We start from the raw sequence: 21,975 nt of genomic DNA, 5'->3' as shown, positions 1-21,975 counted from the left end.
CGCGGCGCCTTTTCCGCCGTGGAAAAGCATACGGACTTTCACTTTGGGGGCCCGTTGCGGGCCCCCTGGGTGAAAGGGGGGTGGGGGGTGCACATGGGGGGTACCTATGGTACCCCCCTGCATTTGCATGCATAAAGCAGCAGGCACTGCACAGTGCCTGCTGCTTTGTGCATGCAAATGCGATGCATGCATTTTTAACATTGCGGTGGGTGCAGCTTGAAGCTGCATCCGCCGCAATGTTAAATATAGAGGATGTGACCGCCACCCTGGCGGTCACATCCTAATCTGCTCGGAGGGAACGCCGCAGCCCATGCGGACGTTCCCTCCTCCTCAGGGGTCGCGGACGGACTCAAGTCCGTCCGCGATCCTAATCGGCCCCATAATGTGCAAATACGCGATTAGATCGTAGCAGCAAAAAACTAAAGCAGCCCAACTTATTCTATAATGTGCAAATGTCCAAATTTTCATCATAGTAGCAACTGCGATGCTGCGTATCAAGTGCTGCGGATGGTGACTTGCCGCGTGCAGTATCGTGTTGCCCGCTGTGACCTTTCTGTATAATCTGGTGGTTAACACATTATTGTTGACGAACACCTCAACATCTAAAAAACAAATTCTTTTTTGGTCAATTGTGGAAGTAAAATTTAAATTTAAATGATTGTTGTTCAATTTATCCACAAAGTCGATGGCAGCTTCTTGTGACCCCCTCCAAATGAAAAATAGATCATCAATATATCTCAGATAGACCACCACATATTCTTCAGGGATGTCCCTGTGCTCCCCCATGAGGACCTGCTCCTCCCATAGCCCCATGTGCAAACAGGAGTAACTAGGAGAGAAGCAGGCCCCCATAGCCACTCCTCTGACTTGGTGGTAGATCTGATTATTGAACAAAAAATTATTTTGCTCAAGACATTCCCTCACGATAGCCAACAGCATCTTATTATGGGGCGCACAGTTCATGGGTCTTTTACTCAAGAAATGTTCTATTGCCTACATGCCATCATTGTGTCTTATAGAGGTGCATAACAAAGATACATCTAATGTCATAAGTAACATGCCATCACACCATTCCACATTGTCAATCTTTCTTAAAAAATCCGAAGTGTCTTTGACATAGGAGCCTAGTCCTTGTACCCATTATTGGAGAAAATAGTCGACATATTTGGTCGTATTCTCCATAATGCTGTTTATTGCCATAATATCGTTCTTCCCGGCGGATTGTCAATACATTTGTGAATTTTTGGAATCAGGTAGAACGTAGGGATCACTGGATGTTCATTCTTTAAAAATTGGTACTCTGTGTTACTCAATAATCCCCCGCTCTTCCAAGCTAATAGCCTTGCATAATGATCATTCCAAGACCCCTTAACGACATGTATATTACTCTTTTTGTAGCATGCTACATCCGACAGTTGTTTTTCCGCCTCATTCATATATAACTGCCGTGGCCATAAGACCAAGTTACCCTCCTTGTCCGCTTGTTTCACAATTATGTTGGAGTTTGCTCCTATTTTCTTCATCACATTTTTGTAACATAAATTGCGTTTGTTAGTTGCGTGCCAAGATTTATTGACTGTTGTATATAATTTCTTTAAGCCTTGTGTTACCAATTCATGATAAACATCAAGATTGTCATGTAACATAATGGGGTGCAAGACGGATTTTGGTTTAAAAGATGTTTGCCATGCTCTTCTTTCATTTCCATATATTATACCATCTGTGGCTACAAAGTCTGGTTGTTCAGTCAGCAATGCCATTGCATCTTCAAACACCTCATAATCACCGGCATTCAAAAGTGGTGGACTGATCGGATTCACAGGGTTAAGACAGATATTAGCTTTTTTCGGTTGTAATTGGTGAAACTTGGTCAACGTAAGTTTTCTCACAAATCAATAAGTGTCCAAACTTGTGTCAGTATAGTTCATATTGCGTGGAGGACAGTAAGACTGTCCTAATTCCAACACTTTCGTCTCTGCTGGAGTATATATATATATATATATATTCACTGAAAAAACCATAGGTTATAGACCATATATAGTTAGGAATTAGCATTTACAAAACCTTGAAAATTCACTGAAAAAACCATAGGTTATAGACCATATATAGTTAGGAATTAGCATTTAAAAAACCTTATTTTACTCACACAAAACCATTGAAATTCCATATATAGTTAGTTGCACTAACTATATATCGCGCACCCGCAATCCACTGCTGATGATGTCACATATTACATCATTCATGACATGGTCAGTGACATCACTGATGACATCACTGATGACATCTCAAATGACATCACTGATGACATCATCCAGTGACTGTGTGTTTCTGAAAAGTTTAAATATGTTTTACATATTGAAGAATGAGTAGATGTAGAAGTGTCTGGATGAAGGATTTAGTAGGTGCGTGACTGACTGTATGAGTGAGTGATTAAATGTGTCTCACTGAGTGCATGGGTTAGTGACTAAACTGTCTTAATTTGTGCATCATTATGTCTGTTGTTCTGTAAACTGCTGCATGTGTTGGTCAGTAGCTATATGAGTAACTATATGGGTTATTGATTGATTGCCCAAGTATTTGTATGGGAGACTGAGTGTGTGTGTGGCTGGCTGGGAGATGTGTGACTCTGTGCAGATCAATGTGTACTTGTATCAATGATTGTATAAGAGAGTAAGTATGTGTTAGTATATGTTTCAAAATGTAAGGTGCTCTATGTTTAACTGTATAGATTAGAAAATGGAAGTGTGATTGATTATTTACAGGACTGACTAGGTGTGTGAGTAACTCCATGGATGAGTGACAGAGTGTGAGAGTCTGTATAGGTGTATGAGTGCATATGATAGTGTTGTAAAGATGAGTGATTGTATGTATGAATGATTGTATGGGTAAATGAGTGAATGTGTGTGTAAACATAGGAATCACTGAGTGCGTATGTAGTAACTAGTATTGGTGTGTCAATGGTTTCAAAAATTATACTCTGTATTTAACACTGGGTGTAACAGAGGTTATATTAAAGTGTGAGGAGATGCATTGTATTGTCACATGAATGATATCATCAGTGATGTGGTCATTGATGTCAAATGAGATGTCATCAGTGATGTCATCAGTGATGTCATTTGAGATGTCATCAGTGATGTCATCAGTGATGTCATCAGTGATGTCATTTGAGATGTCATCAGTGATGTCACTGACCATGTCATGAATGATGTAATATGTGACATCATCAGCAGTGGATTGCGGGTGCGCGATATATAGTTAGTGCAACTAACTATATATGGAATTTCAATGGTTTTGTGTGAGTAAAATAAGGTTTTTTAAATGCTAATTCCTAACTATATATGGTCTATAACCTATGGTTTTTTCAGTGAATTTTCAAGGTTTTGTAAATGCTAATTCCTAACTATATATGGTCTATAACCTATGGTTTTTTCAGTGAATTTCAATGGTTTTTTAATAGCAAATATCATAAGCTGTCGAATGTCAAGTACGTGGTAAGTGAAAACATTTTCGTGTTTATGCACACTGATCTGCTTTGAATGGTGCCCCCCCCCCTCATTTCTATTAGGAGTACTCTCTCTTTGCACATAGTGAAGGGTAGTTAACGCAGGCCTTTGCCCCCGTTGTAATACGTCGTGCCTGCTTCTCTCTCCATTTGATTGATTGTTATCCAAGTATTTACTGTTTTAGAATTGGTTCTCTTTGGTTCATTCTCTATTTACAAACAAACACAGAGTCGCAATACTCTGTTTAGTCTTTGCAGATAACGAAAAATCGTGTAAAAAAAAAGAAAAGGAATCGAGCAAAATCAGTAGGCCACTAATGGGATCTCTTTTTGACCTCGCTAAAATAGAAACATTAGGAACAACCCCTCATGACAAATACAAAACTAGTGAGATGAACTGAACTCCACACAATGATGGCTGCAAAACAGCTCGGCTCCGCCACCCACCCCGCCCAAAATAACGATAAAGAGCGGCTGCCATGATTGGTTGCGGAATGGCCACGACGGAGCTACGAAATGGTGCTGCTCTCATGCTAACCCCAGCTTCAGTCTGAAACATCCAGAAACACTGTAGACTACCAATTCGATCAGTTCCGGTAGCGCCCCAATGTAACCTGGTAGAGAAGAACTAGCCCTCCCCTCTTTGACTGATGGTTCTTGTTGCCTGTCCCTTCTGTTGTCATTTAACAGAACTATTTAGCCTGCTGAAAGGGGTTGTGTTCCGACCGCTGGTTGGTGGAGACATTTTGACTATATTCTGGACCTGCGTTGTCGCGTAATGCGTCATATGACGCGCCGCGTTAGCGCATCCGGAAGTCATCCGGGGCGCGCAGCGCGTAACGTAAGCATAACAAGTCATGTGATTTGTTAATAAAACTTTACATTGGTTCATTTTACTTTTCTTATTCTAATGATGAAAGGCTTGGTCATATGACCTAAAAAGTACGCTTTTTATTACTTCCGAACATTATTTTTTCTTAAATATATGTTATAATGTTCCAGGCTAATGTACTTTCCCGGAAAATTTACAACTGTCCTGCAAGTAAAATATATTCTTTTTTCGAGAAAAAGAGCGTTTCTTCGTCCCATGACGGAGCCGTTGAGCAAAAGAGGGTCGACCTGCTGTCTTAGTCGCCGATACGCCTGAATATGAGATTCTTATCGATCACTTTATGTTGCAGAAGTAGAAAACACAACAGCCCTTGACCATTTATCTTTACTGCGTTCCTTCGTATTATACCTTTTACCCTTCATGTAATTGGTCTGCTTTATTTCACTTGCCTTTTAATGATTCTAAAACAGTGACTATTATTAAAAACTTTACCAATGTATATACTACTACCATGTTTTCTTTTAAAAACCTTTATTGTGAAAATTTCATTATACAAATACGAGCCTATAACCACGTGGGCCGGCCACGGAGCAAACTGTAATCGTATATGATGAGTAGACATTTACACTGTAGAGGAACGTAACGGGCGGGCCATTAGGTTGCAAGAACTAAGGTGTCTAACAGTTACGGAATCGGTGGACGTACATTTTATAATTAAAATACGACAGGGCCAGTTACAATAAAATTATCTAGATATACATTTGCGGGCAAGTACCATGGGTGACGTTAATTCGAACTTTCAATAGTACAGTAATCAATAACACATCAGAACTTAATATCAATAGGGATGTCGAAATATTCAATCAATTCTCGTCCCCGCCCGCCATGTGCTTCAAAACTGCATACGTATCTCGTGATTTCAAGGTTCTGCAACCAGTACACAACAAGGAGTTACGAGTCCCATTTATTCCGGCGCCATTTTGGGCGAGGACGGGCAGGTCCAGGATATAGTCAAAATGTCTCTACCAACCATCGACTATGATGATGTTCATATGCTGTATTTATTAGAGTAACACTCATCTGTCCACATGAAATTAATTTGCCACAATCTAAACATGTCATTTTAATCTTTCCAAAGTTCTTCTAAATATTTGGGACCGTTTCCCTTGCCTCTGATGCTGTCAGTGCCACTTCTTTGATGAATGTACTAGCAGGTCAGGGGTTCTCCTCCAAATCTCTCTTTTATGCAGCACTATAATTAATTGGTGCCACCTCTCCATATGACGATGCATGGTATAGTTACCATAACTATATTTTTTTTCGGTTCCTCTGGAGAGTTCATCGTGGCAGATGAAGCGTGTAACGTACCGGGCATTTACCTTTTTTTGCATGTACAGGAAAGGAAAAAAAAATCGAGCGTCCGAGTTCTAAGGTGTCCCAGGGCCATTTTAGTGGACCAGGCCCAAATCCAAAGAACAGGCCGCCATTTTGAGAGTCCTGTTGCAGCCGCCTGTCGCTGTAGCATCAAGAGCAGCCGAAACTCAGCTGAATGGCAACTGAAACGGTAAAGGGGCGCCCCACTACAGCAGACGAGCCTCCACCTAGGAAGGCCCGTTCACGCCGCCTCCCCCCCCCCTTCGGGCACCCCACACCGTTATTCGGAGCAGTATTGTAGGATGGCCACACCAGTGCGGCAACTTGCTAGACATCACCTCGGTGGTAACCGAATCTCAGCGCCTTGTGGTGTCTTCTATTCAGAAAACATTGTTGTGCTGCCTTCGACCTATTCGCCGCAAGTGCGCACGCAACTCAGCTGCATAGCTTGCTAGACACCACCTCGGTGCTAACCGAATCTCAGCGCCTTGTGGTCTCTTCTATTCCAAAAATATTGTTGCGCTGCCTTTGGCCCCATTCGCACATCGGTCCGCTACTGCCGCCATCTCACAGGCCAACGGGGCGCCCCACGCCGACTTTCAGCATTGTAGGATGGCCACACCAGTGCACCTTACTAGACACCACCTCGGTGCCATCCGGATCTTGGCATCTCAGCGCCTTGTGGTGTCTTCTAGTCAGAAAATATTGTTGCGCTGCCTTTGGCCCCATTCGCACATCGGTCCGCTACTGACGCCATCTCACAGGCTAATGGAGCGCCCCACGCCGAGTTTCAGCATTGTAGGATGGCCACACCAGTACAGCAACTTGCTAGACATCACCTCGGTGCCATCCGGATCTTGGCATCTCAGCGCCTTGTGGTGTCTTCTAGTCAGAAAATATTGTTGCGCTGCCTTTGGCCCCATTCGCACATCGGTCCGCTACTGACACCATCTCACAGGCCAACAGGGCGCCCCACGCCGACTTTTACCATTGTAGGATGGCCACACCAGTGCCACAACTTGCTAGACACCACCTCGGTGCCATCCGGATCTTGGCATCTCAGCGCCTTGTGGTGTCTTCTATTCAGAAAATATTCTGGCGCTACCTTTGCCCCATTCACACATCGGTCCGCTACTGACGCCATCTCACAGGCTAATGGGGCGCCCCACGCCGAGTTTCAGCATTGTAGGATGACCACACCAGTACAGCAACTTGCTAGACATCACCTCGGTGCCATCCGGATCTCGGCGCCCCACTGCAGATGAAGTGCCTCTCAACTATGAAACCACCACGGTGACATCCGGATCTTGGCGCCTTGTGCTGGTTCCGGCCTATTCACACATCGGTCCGCTACTGACGCCATCTCACAGGCCAACGGGGCGCCCCACGCCGACTTTCAGCATTGTAGGATGGCCACACCAGTGCGGCAACTTACTAGACACCACCTCGGTGCCATCCGGATCTTGGCGCGTTGTGCTGCCTTCGGCCTATTCGCACATCGGTCCGCTACTGACGCAAACTCACAGGCCAACGGGGCGCCCCACGCCGACTTTCAGCATTGTAGGATGGCCAGACCAGTGCTGCAACTTGCTGGACACCACCTCGGTGCCATCCGGATCTTGGCGCGTTGTGTTGCCTTCGGCCTATTCGCACATCGGTCCGCTACTGACGCCGCCTCACGTGCCAACGTATTTTCTCCGCATTTTATACCCTATGCCGCATAACAGGTCATGTGACTTGTTTATAAAACTTTTCATTGGTTCATTTTACTTTTGGTTTCCTAATGATGGAAGGCTTGATCATATGACCTAAAAACAACACTTTTCATTGGATGAAAACTTTTTTTTTTTCCCAAACGATGAAAGCCCCACCTTGTTTCTGGATGTTTCAGACTGAAGCTGGCGTCAGCATGAGAGCACCACCATCTCGTAGCTCCGTCGTGGTCATTCCGCGAGCAATCATGGCAGCCGCTCCCCACCGGAAGCCTACAGGAGTCGGGGGCCCCCAAAACTTTTGATGAATCCTCAAGGCGGAGGGGACGCTTTCGAGAATGGGGTCCAAGACCTAGCAGACAAGCGTCCGATTTCCAAGGTGTCCCAGGGCCATTTCAGTGGACCAGGCCCAAAAAGGAAACAGCCTGCCGCCATTTTGAGAGTCCTGTGACAGCCGCCTATCGCTGCACCGCAAGAGTGGGCGCAACTCAGCTGAATTGCGGCTTTTGACACAGTGGACCAAAAGCGGACGGAATGGCAACTGAAACGGTAAAGGGGCGCCCCACTACAACAGACGAGACTCCACCTGGAGAGGCCCGTTCACGCCGCCTCCCCCGGGGCGCCCCACGCCGTTATTCGGAGCAGCATTGTAGGATACCAAAACCAGTGCGGCAACTTACTGGACATCACCTTGGTGCCATCGTTCTGCTGCCTTGGAACTATTCGCACAACAGTTTGCTACTGATGACCCACCCCCCGCGACGCCCCACGCCAGAAATCTGGACGTTGTGCTGCGTTGGGACTATTCGCACAGCCGACCGCTACTTCGTTGTTTTTCCCTAAAAATGTTTATATGTTATTACTGTTTTTGTTTTCTTGTATATATTTATAAGTTATTAAAGTTTTATAATCTTACTACTTTGTTGGAGTGCTATATATTTTTAATGTGACACATAATTGTAAAAACTTTGATGTACAAAGAGTCATCCCTGGAATCTTCCGCTTCAGGCTCGGTCCCCTCCCCAATCACAATACAGGATGGTTTTCAGATAATAGGAACGCGTCTGCTGTGACGGATCTCATCGAGTGTGGGCCTTGATCTACTATAACTCCTTTGAAGAGGGGTGATTCTTTACAGCTGGGGCCATAAACTACATCTGCAGGGCTAGCTGATACCCTAGGACCGGCCTGGACAATCGGACACAGAGGAAAAGGAGTGTCAGAGGGTGCGGTAGTGAATAGGGCGAAAGGGAGGTGTCGGGCGGGCACAGGGTGTGATTCTCAGGGAAGAGCAGCCCAGATGGGGGGTGGTTTATTACCCATGCATAAGACAGAGAGCGGGGGTGACCACTGCCTGGGGGAGATGCTTGCGAGGGTGGGGAGCCATGCTAAGGATCGACAGCGTGCACAGAGTGGGTCTGGTCAAGGCATCTAAAATGACTGCCGTGCACGACAAAAGTGTGGCATTTGAAAAAAGGCAAGATGGCGCAGACAATGTTTTTCAACACTTCCTGATTTCCTTCGAATCGAACGTTAACAGACGTTGGGGCATATTACCAAAGTTAAGCGATATTTATCCCTAACGATGCTTAGCAACGATTTTTTTACCGCTAAGCATCGTCAGAAATTATCGCAGATAAACCTTGCTATTATCAAGGTTTATCGCAAATACGATAAAAAACGACCGCAATGCATTAATATCGCTGAAAACTCAGCGATATTCATGCATTACCGAGCTAATGCTCTAAGCCATGTTATCCACCTCCCATTGGATAACATGGCTAAGAACTGCTCAGGGCAGGTGCTAGCTTTTGGAGATATTCGCGCTTATCGCGAATATTTCCAAAAGTTGATAATAGGAGATAGCGATGTTAGCGACTGTTTCCAGTCGCTAACATCTTGGCATGCCCACTTTGCATGTCATTAGTGATAAATATCACTCACATGCAAAGTGGGGCCCAAGATGGTCGCTATCTCCTACTAGCCGTTGCTAACTGGTGTTAGCAACAGCTAGGTAATACAGATATAATTTTATCTCCGCGAAGCGGAGCGCTGTTACAGATATATATCTTGTTTTTGAACGTTAATTTCTCAAAATCCACTGAAGCACATATATTGAGACCTAGCAAAGGCACATCGAGCTACCAGTCCCTACAATTTTGCCAAGTTTCGTGCAAATCCATTCAGCCGTTCGATTATTATTATTATTTTTTTTTTAGCCCCGCGGGGCCCTTTTAAAACTTCCACATCAAACCTAAGAGGTCAAGGAGGATCTACTATGCCCCCTTATGGTCATTTGCCCCTTCGCTTTGGCCTCCTCTTGTCTCTCGATCCTACCGAGAGACAAGATGGCGGCCGCTACGGACTGTTTGCAATGTTTACAGACGCCGGAGAACCAATCAGCTTCGCAAACCTCCGTTACGCGAAGCGGAGCGCTGTTACAGATATATATCTTTTTTTGAACGTTAATTTCTCAAAATCCACTGGAGCACATATATTGAGACCTAGCAAAGGCACATCGGGCTACCAGTCCCTAAAATTTTACCAAGTTTCGTGCAAATCCATTCAGCCGTTCGATTATTATTATTATTTTTTTTTTTTGCCCCGCGGGGCCCTTTTAAAACCTCCACATCAAACCTAGGGGGTCAGCGAGGATCTACTATGCCCCCTTATGGTCATTTGCCCCTTCGCTTTGGCCTCCTCTTGTCTCTCGATCCTACCGAGAGACAAGATGGCGGCCGCTACGGACTGTTTGGAATGTTCACAGACGCCGGAGAACCAATCAGCTTCGCTTCACAAAGCTCCGTACCGCGAAAAGTCCGCGAACCGGAGCGCTGCCCGGTCCGCTGTTACAGATATATATCTTTTTTTGAACGTTAATTTCTCAAAATCCACTGGAGCACATATATTGAGACCTAGCAAAGGCACATCGGGCTACCAGTCCCTACAATTTTGCCAAGTTTCGTGCAAATCCATTCAGCCGTTCGGGCTAAAAGTGAGGCCAACCGCCCTATGGAAAACTCAATGTTAAAAACACGTTTTGGGACCCCCTTTTTTCTCGGCCCCCCCTTGACGAACCCCCCCCAAATTTTCAAGGGCTGCTCAGAAACAAAATGTGCCATTTTCCTGAAAATTTCAGCCAATTCCATCCACAAACGCCAAAGTTATTAGACATAGAATTTTCAAAAATCCCATAGAGAAAAAATCCTAACTATATATACCTACTGGCGACCGCCAGTAGGTAATATATATATATATATATATATATATATATATATATATATATATATATATATATATGACGCTCCAAATCCTCTCGGCTCACAAGAAGACAACAGCACTCGAGGGCCACTTTCAAACACTGCAGGTTTTATTATTCGCAGGCACTCTCCACAAACGCGTTTCGGCGTGTCGCCTTCGTCAGTGTGGTTACAGTGATTTTTACTCTTCGGTGGATTTAAATATACCATTCTCACTTTCTATTTTCATACATAGAAATAAACAGAGGACAACCCCACTATGGTCACTCTAGGCGCCATCTTAAAATGTCAGTATAGATAGCCTCATAATGCTACAGGTTGTATAATAAAGCCCTAAATGGGCTAATCCATACGCTTAGTGGGTATAAACATTAAATTATAGGTTTCTGGGATGAACAACAGAATCAAGCCGTGGATCGGCTAAGGTCCTCTATCTAATGGATGGCATGATGGTCCACCTTTATACTTGCAGACATTTAACACTCATTGTTACCAAATTAATCGCAAAAAATGTTACGGTACAACTCACATTGTGTAAATCCCAATGCTTCGACATTCCTAAGAATTCTTAAAAGGGGAAGAAAAGGGAGAGAGTTCTCATTCAGTCCTTCAAACACGACATTATTACATATGAAATCATATGAGGGTTCTAGACAGATAGGAGAACTCTAGTAAAATTCAAGTACATTAAACATGGTGATTTATATCTATACAATGAGTTTCATACATAAATTGCGACAAAAGATCCCTGGAAGGTACATACTTAATAAATCATTGTAGTTCCCTTCACAAGGCAAGCTCGCAGCCCATAAACCGGACCTCAGATTCCACATCATCTCGCAACAATCTTTTGAACCCAATGACCTATGCTGTCATCTTCATTTTAGCAAAATTATGGATAGGTTGGATATAATATGAATGTGCTGTGGATGTGTTATAGATGTTGCCAAGCCTTTACAGGACATTACACTGGTCTCATTTACCCAGGTGAAAGGCCATCTCCTCCCCAGCATTGAGGCCCCTCGGGGACTTCATAGAAAGGTCTATAATGAACCTGGATTCAAGTCTACGAAGTCGTCTAAGGCGATCTCCGCCCCTCACATTTGGTGGTACAGTGTCAAGGCCGAAAAATTGCAGTAGCTTTCGGTCTCGCCCATGGACCTCCGCAAAGTGGCGGGCCACTGGGTAGCTGGGGTCTGCCTTGTCGATGGCTCTCAAGTGTTCCAAAACCCTTAGCTTTAGTTCTTTAATAGTGCTGCCTATGTAGCGGAGGCCACATGGGCATTGTAAACAGTAAACCGCATATTGTGTACTGCAGGTGATGAACTTTGTGATTGGAGTGGTATATATATATATACACACACACATATATATATATATATATATACACATATATATATATATATATATATACACATATATATATATATATACATATATATACACATATATATATATATATACACATATATATATATATACACATATATATATATATACACATATATATATATATATATATACACACATTACCTACTGGCGGTCGCCAGTAGGTATATATAGTTAGGATTTTTTCTCTATGGGATTTTTGAAAATTCTATGTCTAATAACTTTGGCGTTTGTGGACGGAATTGGCTGAAATTTTCAGGAAAATGGAACATTTTGTTTCTGAGCAGCCCCTGAACATTTGGGGGGGTTTCGTCAAGGGGGGGCCGAGAAAAAGGGGGGTCCCAAAACGTGTTTTTAACATTGAGTTTTCCATAGGGCGGTTGGCCTCACTTTTAGCCCGAACGGCTGAATGGATTTGCACGAAACTTGGCAAAATTGTAGGGACTGGTAGCCCGATGTGCCTTTTGTAGGTCTCAATATATGTGCTCCAGTGGATTTTGAGAAATTAACGTTCAAAAAAAGATATATATCTGTAACAGCGGACCGGGCAGCGCTCCGGTTCGCGGACTTTTCGCGTTACGGAGCTTTGTGAAGCGAAGCTGATTGGTTCTCCGGCGTCTGTAAACATTCCAAACAGTCCGTAGCGGCCGCCATCTTGTCTCTCGGTAGGATCGAGAGACAAGAGGAGGCCAAAGCGAAGGGGCAAATGACCATAAGGGGGCATAGTAGATCCTCCCTGACCCCCTAGGTTTGATGTGGAGGTTTTAAAAGGGCCCCGCGGGGCAAAAAAAAATAAAAATAATAATAATCGAACGGCTGAATGGATTTGCACGAAACTTGGGGAAATTGTAGGTACTGGTAGCCCGATGTGCCTTTGCTAGGTCTCAATATATGTGCTCCAGTGGATTTTGAGAAATTAACGTTAAAAAAAAGATATATATCTGTAACAGCGCTCCGGTTCGCGGACTTTTCGCGTTACGGAGCTTTGTGAAGCGAAGCTGATTGGTTCTCCGGCGTCTGTAAACATTCCAAACAGTCCGTAGCGGCCGCCATCTTGTCTCTCGGTAGGATCGAGAGACAAGAGGAGGTCAAAGCGAAGGGGCAAATGACCATAAGGGGGCATAGTAGATCCTCCCTGACCCCCTAGGTTTGATGTGGAGGCTTTAAAAGGGCCTCGCAGGGCAAAAAAAAAAAATATCGTTTTTTTAGTTCTTTTGCGTGGGGAGCGCCCGGTTCGCGAACCGGGAAGCGTTCTGGGGAGCGTACTTTCTTGAAAATTAGTGAAAAAAGTTAGAGTAAAATAATAATTGTGAGTGATCAGATGTAGGGTAGCTCTGAGAAGAGCTTTTGGGTTTGTGGTACATTTAGGTACTTATAAGTAGGTACCAATGCACATTCTTAAATTCAGAATGAAAATTCTGTTGCCCTCATCTGAGAAGTGAACTCCATCTCCTCTGTAGATATCTTGCATGTAGTAACGCAAGTTATTGTTGTACAAGGAGCCCATTCCATGGTCTCTCATGTAAGCTGAAATAGATTTGTTTACATGCTTCCTCGACTTCTCAATTTGTGGACAAAATTGGTTTGACCACCTCCATTTCTGTCTTTGGCATATATTTGAACATACCAAGGCAGTCTGAGGAAAAAGTGCCATCAATTGCTCAAAGGTGTCCTTTAAAAGCATTTCCAGACCTACCCCAGTCAAAGTGCCCAAGTCATTACCTCCACAGTGCACAATTAACAGGTCAGGTTTTGGCAAATGCATAAAGGTTTTCACCAATGGTATCAATTGGTGACATTTTAATCCTCTGTGGCCAAACCACTTAATTTCCACATCTTGTAAATTGAGGTTAGGTAAATTCCTGTTTTCAGCGTACCTCTGAGCCCAATAGATGTAACTATGTCCAACAATCCAGACAGAAAACATGGCGAGAGAAGGTTCTGCTGCAGTCAGATGAAGTGTGGCAATGAAATGGCAGTTGAAAAAATAAGAGTTTAAAATGAAAAAAACTGTGGAGTTTCTGTGTTAATGAAGCAGTAACAGTGATTGGTGGATTTTGATTGCTGAAAACAGAAAGTTAGGGTGCATGGATGAGTTCGTTGAAAGATGTATTTTGAGTGGCGAAGAAAAAATCATTACATGGAAGAATGCACTGGATATGCAGGTGCACTGAGAGTTCAGAGTTCAATTGCAACATTGTTGTGTGAACTTGCAAACACCAGAGGTCTTGCAAGAGGTGGTTGCTATGCAAAAAAGCAGAGAGGGCAGAGGGGGGGGAAGGGTTTTGATTTGAAAAAAAGTGAGGGAAGAGTTTTGATTGGGTGACATGAGAGATATGTGTGAAGAATTACAGCATTTCTGTGCTTTTGATAGCTGCAGACTCTGGAGTGCATACCTTTTGCTCTGCTGAAGACAAATTGGTGTGTTTCTGAGACTGTTTTGAAACTCAAAGTATTTGCTAAGGTGAGAAAAGATTTCTTTAATTTAGATAGAAAATAGTGTGCTTTAAGGAGAAAATTATGAAGAAAGTTGTGTTTTTCAAATGTTGCTTTGTCTCAAGTGTTTTACAAATAGATTTTGTTTCTTTGAGAAATTGTAATTGGAGAAAATGTGAAGTATTAGTACTGACAGGGTTTTTATGTGCATAGGAGCTGTGGAGTGTTTTCAAATTATGATTTGTAAATCGTTTTTGAGGAAAAGGAATGGTTTTAATACTTATGACAAGGACATAATGGTGTATGCTTCTTTATAAGGCAATTGAGTGTCTCTGATGTTATTTTTCCCATTTTAATGTAAGACGTTTCCCTGTGGAGCAAATTGCTTGTAAATATGCTCCCACCTGTGCATGGCAAATTTAGATTTTGAATGTTTGCGTTACATAGGCATGTTAAAGGTGACCGAAACATGATGCAAAGGCAATCAAAAAACGCTTTCATGTGTCTTAAGGACATTTTAAGTCATTTCCCCATGTGGAGTGTTTTTAAATTATGACTTGAAAATCGTTTTTGGGGAAAATGAATGCTTTTAAAATTTATGACAAGGACATAATGGTGTATGCTTCTTTATAAGGCATTTCAGTGTCTCTGATGTTATTTTTGCAATATTAAATTAAAAGACCTTTCTCCGTGGAGCAAATTCCTTGTAAATATGCTCCCACCTGTGCATGGTAAATTTAGATTTTGACTGTTTGAGTTACTTAGCCATGTTAAAAGTGACCCAAAAAAGTTGCAAAGGCTTTAAAAAAACATTTTCATGTGTCTTGAGGACATTTTAAGTCATTTCCCCGTGGGCAGTGTTTTCAAATTATGAGTTGAAAATCGTTTTTGAGGTAAAGGAATGTTTTCAAAATTTATGTGCGCCATATGCCCCCAAATTTCTTTTTCAGGGGTGCAGCAGGGTGTTCTTGAGACACCCCTGCACCCTCGAAAAAATTCGTAATTTGCGATGAGCTAATTGCTAATCGCAAATTGCACGTTCATTCCTATGGGCCTCCTGCTCCATGGAAATGAATGGGTAATTTGTAATTAGCAAATAGCTCATCGCAAACTAGGAATGGTAAAGAATCGCTATTTATTCCTTAAAGTTCGCTATTTAGGAAATGTAAAAAACTTTGATGATACATATGGCGGTTCATCTCTAACAAGATAAGAAGCTTAGGGATAGATTTATGATGACTGGCGTATCATCAGGGATGTGCCAGTCATCCAATCGCGGGCCGTGGAGGGAGTTACGGTGGGGCAGGGAGGCGGGGAGGGGGAGGGGCAGGGTGGAGGGACCTAAAAACTGGCATATGGATAATTGCAGGTAAGTACACAATTTAATTATTCAAACGAAATTCGTAGCGCGCACAGCATCCCATTTTGCGATGCAGTGCGCGCTACGAAATTCGTTTGAATAATTAAATTGTGTACTTACCTGCAATTATCCATATGCCAGTTTTTAGGTCCCTCCACCCTGCCCCTCCCCCTTCCCGCCTCCCTGCCCCACCGTAACTTCCTCCACGGCCCGCGGCTGCAGTCATCCTGTGCCGCTGTTCCGCCACCCATGGTGTGCTGCATTTACAATGCGGCGCATCATGGGGTAAAAACAGCATAGATGCGTGACGCATCTGTGCCGTAAAGGTGGCGCATTGCTGGAGTTGTATCGCAAGTGTGATGAAGCTCCAGCAAGGCTCAGGGGTGCCCCTGTCGCAGGGTTTCTGTTCTCACACAGAACTGTGCACAGAGGATTGGAACCTCGGCGAATTAGGGTGCCCCAAAACTCACCTTAGTACCGAAAAACCCCTTAGCAAGCTAGCTACAGTGTCACATTGGATATAACAAACTCTCAATGTTTAGACAATCCAGAATATGAACTTACAGTACCTCAGGATACGTGGAACTCATGAACACTCGGTCGTTATATATTCATTACAAACCAGAACATGGAGTTAAGAAGAACACATGTGTATTTGAAATGTTTATTTACTAATGCCGTCTTCTCAGGCATAGTATCTTAGATAATACAAGTGCACATCTTCGTCGCCATTGTAATAATGTGAGAACGTACGTCTTTAAATGTTTTTTAGTTATCTTTATTCCGGAGCGCCGGGGCTAAGCTGTTGCTCAACGGTCGGCGCCAAGCAAACAATATGGCCGCCTTCCGCTTTCTGTTTCCCCAAATCCTGTTCCTGTGCAGGAACACTAGAACGCTACCACAATTATCAGTAGCAAAATTACCAGCATAGTTACTAGTACATAAAAAGCGAATGGTGACAGTATGTTAACATGCTGTAAATGAATAAGAGTTAGCAACACTTATATCTCACCCTGCCTAATACACATATTATATTATTTGCTAAGAAGGTCTCTTTGGGTTAGTTTAGGGCGTGCCTATACTTTAGTGTCCTAGATTTGAAGGTATCACATCAGCATACACCAGCTCTCTCTTCATGTGAACCGCATCAAGCGTTGTGTATGTGTGTGTTCGGTAGAGCAATAGAAAACCCGCCTCATGCCCAGAATTGGCAGAAGCTGCACTAATGTTATGACTATGAAGTCGTGGAGATCAGACCTCATAACAATTCTGTATCGTGTTGTTCTTGAAACTTCAGCACTCGCTATACAGATATAGTTTAAGAAGCAAAGCAGATAGTAGAGCAATAACATATTATTGTCATGTAAACTATGATGAACTACTAGGTTGAAAGCTAAAGCAACAACTAAGTGTCGTGTGCAGAAGTTGCAAAAAAGGAAAAATGGCGTTTAAACCGGTAATGAGCCCATGTTAACTTAACACGGTGTAAAGATATCCAGGATCTACATGACACCCCTCCATGATCCGGAAACGAACAAAATAAGGTAATAGAAGTGCCATCTCATGAGAGCAGATTGCAACTTTATATGTGCACGGTCCGCAAGGTAAAACATTAAAAACTAGCAAAATTTAATGCTAAGAAAAAATAAAACAGTCAACTAGTTTATCGAGGCTTAAGCCAATAGGCAAGCTAAATAATAAAAACTTGACAAATAAGTCAATGAATTGTCAATGAAATGCTAGTACTCAGCATATCAAACATGAAAAAGGTCTATGACATAATTGTGTATGCAAAATAAGCTGCAACAGCCTCCAATAGGAAGTCACCGTCTTCATCCGAAAAGAGTTCAGCCATTAAAAGCGGAAAAGAACATACGTGCTCTCCCAGCACCGGATCCTCTATCACCATCAGAGGACAGCTCGGTGGGTTTTCAAGAAAGCTCTGTTCCAAGAAAGACTGTGTTGCCGCCAGTAAATTCCAGGGACCAATTAGTCCATGCATCAATGCCACAGCCATAATCCTTTCGCCAGGACAAACCAACTCGTGAGCAATGATAGGACTCATCAGCTGATTAAAGTCGACGTCAGGAGAAACCGGTCCGCAGAGACACAAATTAATGGCCCAATCGAAATCACAGGTCAGGCAGTGAAATACAGGCTGGACGCAGGTGAAGTAGGAGAATCGAAAAGATAATCCATATGCCGTGCTTAATATCGCCAACGGCATTGTGCCATAATATTCAAGCATGCGATTGCGGAACAGCGTTAGCAGCTGCAGGGCGGGACCTTGCACAGGAGGGACATCCATATTTAAAAATGTAAAAAAGCACAAGAGCGTCCGGTGCTAATGCAAGTAAAACTGGGAATCCACCAAACAAAGTGGAAAAAATCGAATGAAAGAAAGCAGGGATGACTCCAAAGATTTTCTCAAATGAAGTCACGAGACCACTGCTAACAACTTTAAAAAAATGCGCCAGGGCCTTTGTGGAGGACGCGTTAAAGATAGTCTGAACCATCTCGCTGAAATGCAAAGGCGAATCAGTATTTAAAAGGGCCTGCACCTCTGTACGGGTGTTCGCTATGTGAAGCACGAACGTTTCACGGGCCGAACTCAAGGCCACCTCTCTCTGAGACAAAAGAGCCCTTATTCTTGCCATGCCGTTGAAATGTGCTCCCAAGGTTGGTATTTGTGGCCAGATTGAAAACTCCCTATGTTCATGTGTGGGAGGAAATAGAACATTTCTGCAGCAAATAACCCGTTCACTTACTGTTACGATAAAAGGAATACTTTTAATTAACCCAGAACAATCTTCATTATTGAGCATCAAATAACTACCATTTTCCAACAACTTGAACGTGGGGATGATAGCAGGAACTGGCGTGCCTTGCAACACGCAAGCCATACCTTTTGGATTTATACTGGAAATGTTAAAGGAAGAATTACGGAGTAGGGCCTGTAAATCTTTAATGGACAACCGAGTAAAATTACTCCAACCATCATATTCCTCTAACTCCGGGATAGTAGGGGTGTTTAATTTTTTAGAAGTAGCCAATCCAAAGCATTTGGTCTGGGAAATTGTTTCATTCACAAACAACATATGATTTGGGATGAGACATGCACGGTGCAAAGCCTCAGTGCCTTGTACCTGCCAGGTTCGTGAACCCCAAACTGATGTAGATCCTGGATATCTTTACACTGTGTTAAGTTAGCATGGGCTCATTACCGGTTTAAACGCCATTTTTCCTTTTTTGCAACTTCTGCACACGACACTTAGTTGTTGCTTTAGCTTTCAGTCTACCTGCGTCAAGATCTATGCCTGCTTCAAGCAGGCGCAGGGTTTTGACGCAGCTTTGTCCTATCTGATTGTAAATGCGGCACACCATGGGTGGCAGAGCAGCGGTGCACGTTAACTGGTGCATCCCTGGGGATGTGCTAGTTAACATAAATCTGCCCCTTTTATTATTAATTATGTGCAGGGGACACAGAGTCAGTGAGGTTTATCCAAGGTTAAGAAGAGATGAGTCCTGTTCACTGAAAAATTGGACATAGGCTTCACCTCCTGACAGCCGCGGGCCGTGGAGGGAGTTACGGTGGGGCAGGGAGGCGGGGAGGGGGAGGGGCAGGGTGGAGGGACCTAAAAACTGGCATATGGATAATTGCAGGTAAGTACACAATTTAATTATTCAAACGAAATTCGTAGCGCGCACAGCATCGCATTTTGCGATGCAGTGTGCGCTACGAAATTCGTTTGAATAATTAAATTGTGTACTTATCTGCAATTATCCATATGCCAGTTTTTAGGTCCCTCCACCCTGCCCCTCCCCCTTCCCGCCTCCCTGCCCCACCTTAACTTCCTCCACAGCCCGCGGCTGCCTCCTCAGCATCGCTGGACATGGTTAAATAATAGCTGCAAAATGTTACTCTTGTTAAACAATTTTACTATTATAATCTCTGAGATTTGTCTCTTACTCTGCAACATCTCATTGTTGTTATCTTTCTTTAAAGATAAAGACAACATCAACATGAGCGACAATCAGCAATTAATTGATTTCGACCTCATCATTGAACTCGTAATTGAAACATCAGTGGATGTTGATCCTTTGGATGATTTAAATCCTGAGGATGAAGAAGAACGTGATGAGGATGCAGATTTGTCAGAATTGTATGACATAGGATGGGAAGCTGACGTGCTTGAGCCTATGGAACTATAAACATTTATTTTATAAATTTATAATAAATAAAAAGTAAAAATGTAAACCGTTTAATTTAAAAATAAAGACACCTTCAAAAACAGGTTATGTGTAGTGTCTTCAATAAAATATTAAAATATGCTCATAAAATTAGATCAGATTCACATATAAAACAGCACAGGTAAAATGAATATAAATTCCATTTCTTTTCTGCTATTTCTGTATTCTAAATTTGCCATGCACAAAAAAATCTTCTATGTAAAAATGTTAAGTAATGTGTTAAGTTTTTGATGACTGTTATTGATTTACTGTTGGGTAATAGTGGTTAATAGCATTTTTTATTATATTTTACCACAGATTCAACTGCAGATCATTTCAAGATTTCAGCATGCCAACCAAAGAAAGAGTGAGAAAGGCTGCAAAACGTCAAAGACAGCAGCTGAATGAAAAAAAGCAGCAGTCCTCTAACAAAAAGATTTGTCAAGTCACCAAGAAAGCACCGGGTAAGAGTACAAAAACATTCATAAGAAATATCTGTGGTAAAAAAAATATTACTACAGAAAATGTTTCAGTCCAGAAAAGGAGAAGCAATTCAAACGGAAAGGAAAGGCCAATGAAAAATTTTACTGCTAGAGTAAGAGATAACTCTATGCATGAAAGTAGAAGGAAACAACAGTTTAGGGACATTCGTAAACGAATGTTCCGCAACAGGATAATTGGCAATTTGTTAAAAAATATTAAGAAAGGTCAACAGAAAGTGGTTTTTTATAAGAGAAAAAAAATAGTTGAGAAAGTTATTGATCAGGCATTTGAAATTAAACGTAAGTTATTTATTTTGACAATCAATAGAATTAGGAAGCTAAACAAGGCAATTTATGATTTCAAAAGAAATAGTAGATGGAAGAGAATAGTTAATCGTAGTAATTTTTGTGAAGTTTTTTCTGGAGAATGGATGCATAGTTCAAGCTCTGAGGCATTTTTTAATGAGGAGAGTTATTTCCAGGATAATGATTTGGTGCATGCAGTTGACACCAGTGGTCGAGCTTATGAAGTGAAAGATGGTTGTCCAGTTGAAAAAGAAAAACTTGTGACAACAGAGATAGAAGAGGTGTTAGGTAATGAGGTTTTAGGGAGACGTCCTAAGGGTCCTGTGTACACCTGGAAGTGTAGTAGTATTTGCAGTGTACGACAGGATTCCATCAATTTGCTTTGTGATTTTATATGGTCATTTAATAAGAAAAGTTTGAAGCAGAAAATGAAGTTGTTGCAAGAATTAGATCCTTGCAGAGTGAGAGAAGTGATAGGTTTGCATGGTCATTCACTGGCTTGTCTTTCCAGGAGAGTATGCCAGAGTGTTTTTCATCATTTCAGGATGCTAGCAGTGCATCATAATAAAGTGAGGAAATTAGTTAGAATGTTGTATTATGCTAAGAGTCCAGCAATTATGCTTAAACAATTATGCGCTGCTCTTTTGCATGGTTCTGAAATAGATGTGAAGAATATATGTGAAGAAATTGAGTTTTGTTACTTTGGAAGTAAAGAGGAGAATGTTGAAATTGACCAAGAAGAAGAGAGTAATGTGGAAGATAGTGTACAGGTTTCCAGTACAGATAATTTCCAGAGGGAAATTGCGACGTTTGAGGTGAAATCAAGTGAGAGGCCAAATTTCAGTTGTGTGTGTTGTCGACGCACTTATTATAAGAATCAGACTAAGTTAGTGGATTTATATGCAAAAAGTGAAAGGGAAAATAATAGTGAATGGAAGGATTTTACAACATACTTGATGGTAGAAAATTGTTTTGATTTGGGATTGGATCAACGTGTGTGTACTTATTGTTGTAACAAATTAAATCAAAACCAGATGCCTGCTAGAGCAGTTCATAATAATCTGGAATTGGTTGAGATTCCTTCTGAATTGA

The 21,975-nt window shown here is 42.5% G+C and overlaps 1 protein-coding gene across 5 annotated transcripts in view; it reads right to left on the bottom strand.

The window, feature by feature from the left end:
• ATP11C (ATPase phospholipid transporting 11C (ATP11C blood group)) overlaps positions 1 to 21,975 on the bottom strand; it is a 905,856-nt gene that overhangs the window by 359,611 nt on the left and 524,270 nt on the right. The gene's annotated exons all lie outside the window — the stretch shown is intronic.

The sequence above is a fragment of the Lissotriton helveticus genome, chromosome 4_1, assembly GCF_964261635.1.
Source record: "Lissotriton helveticus chromosome 4_1, aLisHel1.1, whole genome shotgun sequence".
Classification (NCBI taxonomy): Eukaryota; Metazoa; Chordata; class Amphibia; order Caudata; family Salamandridae; genus Lissotriton; species Lissotriton helveticus.
This window is presented reverse-complemented; position numbering and strand designations above follow the sequence as displayed.